Here is a 1123-nt window from a genome sequence, read left to right on the forward strand (position 1 = left end):
ACGGTGCGCCCGCCCGCCACCGCGGTTCAAAGGGAGGAAGGCCCCAAGAGGACCCCGTTGGGGCTGCCTTAAACGCTGCCTGAGCGAAGCTCGGCCCAGGCCCCAACTCATCCCTTTGAGACTGCGTCTGGACTAGCTCAGTAGGCCAGAACTGCCCCGCAGACAGGCTCCCCCTAAGGGACTGTGACTCCTGAAACCGCCTCCTGGAGTCAAAATGGTCTTTTGAAAGCCGAGCCCAGCGGGGCGCCAGACGCAGGGGCCGGTGCTGCATGCTGGGAACTGTAGTCTTCTCGGCCCTGTGGGACAACGGAGGAGGCGGAGCGTTGCATTCTGGGACCCGAGTTCTGAAGCACAGCATGCTGGGAACTGTAGTGTCTCCACCGCCCTGTGGGACGCGGAGGAGGCGGAGCGTTGCATTCTGGGACCCAAATTCTAAAGTACAGCATGCTGGGAATGGTAGTCTTCTATAAAGCCAAAGCTACCCACGGTATGGATTAATTAGAATTCTGCAGTTAAATCTGACAAAATGATTGACTTTGTCAGTCGCTTAAAAGTAAAATCAAAGGATTTTGTGGCTTTCTCCACAATAGGTAACTTTCGTAATTTTACTGAAACAGAAAAATCTCTCCAGAGATGCATTTGGTTTCATGTGATCTGGTTTCTGATTCCAACCCTGCCATTTGCAAAGTGGAATGAATACCTTGACCTTCTCTGATCCTCCAGTTCTTCATCCTGGAGATGTTGTGAGGATGTAAATAACATGCTATACAAATAGTGATTATCATTGACTTCCTGCCAGTAAGTTAAAAGGCTTTTCACGAACCCAAGTCTCACCTACTGAAATCTCTGATTGCTTCATACTTCAGGGAGATCCCTGGATATATACTGCAAACACCTTTTTATACTCAATTAAATGCCATGGTCAACATTCACTACTCTAGAAAGATAGAAAGAGACTTGTTGGCTCGGCGTCTATTGCTCAACCGGCTAAGGCGCCAGCCACGTACACCTAAGGTGGCGGGTTGAAACCCCAGCCCGGACCCGCCAAAACAACAATGACAGCTGCAACCAAAAAATAGCCGGGCGTTGTGGCGGGCGCCTGTGGTCCCAGCTACTTGGGAGG

This window comes from Otolemur garnettii, unplaced genomic scaffold (assembly GCF_000181295.1).
Source record: "Otolemur garnettii isolate 467f Iridium unplaced genomic scaffold, OtoGar3 scaffold00066, whole genome shotgun sequence".
In the NCBI taxonomy this organism is placed as follows: Eukaryota; Metazoa; Chordata; class Mammalia; order Primates; family Galagidae; genus Otolemur; species Otolemur garnettii.